This window comes from Oryx dammah, unplaced genomic scaffold, assembly GCF_014754425.2.
Source record: "Oryx dammah isolate SB20612 unplaced genomic scaffold, SCBI_Odam_1.1 HiC_scaffold_17, whole genome shotgun sequence".
NCBI lineage: Eukaryota > Metazoa > Chordata > Mammalia > Artiodactyla > Bovidae > Oryx > Oryx dammah.
The window spans coordinates 27,146,591-27,147,078 of NW_024070201.1; the positions used below are offsets into that span (position 1 = coordinate 27,146,591).

Consider the following 488-nt stretch of genomic DNA (forward strand, 5'->3'; position numbering starts at 1 on the left):
CCCAGATACACGGCCCCTCACCCCTGAGTGACATACACCCAGACACATGGTCCCCTCACCACTGAGTGACACGCACCCAGATACACCATCCCCTCACCAGAGTGACACGCACCCAGACATATGGTCCCTTCACCCCTGAGTGACACACACCCAGACACACGATCCCTTCACCCGAGTGACACGCACCCAGATACACGGCCCCTCACCCCTGAGTGACATGCACCCAGACACACGGTCCCTTCATCCCTGAGTGACATGCACCCAGATACACAGCCCCTCACCCCTAAGCGACACACACCCAGACACATGGTCCCCTCACCCCTAAGCGACACGCACCCAGACACACGGTCCCCTCACCCGAGTGACACACACCCAGACACACAGTCCCCTCACCCCTAAGTGACACGCACCCAGACACACGGTCCCCTCACCCTTGAGTGACACACACCCAGACACATGGTCCCCTCAGACACACGGTCCCTTCACCC

The 488-nt window shown here is 60.5% G+C and overlaps 1 protein-coding gene across 1 annotated transcript in view; it reads right to left on the reverse strand.

Moving 5' to 3' along the window:
- Window positions 1-488, reverse strand: part of PCSK7 (proprotein convertase subtilisin/kexin type 7) — a 26,287-nt gene that overhangs the window by 16,697 nt on the left and 9,102 nt on the right. The window lies entirely within an intron of this gene.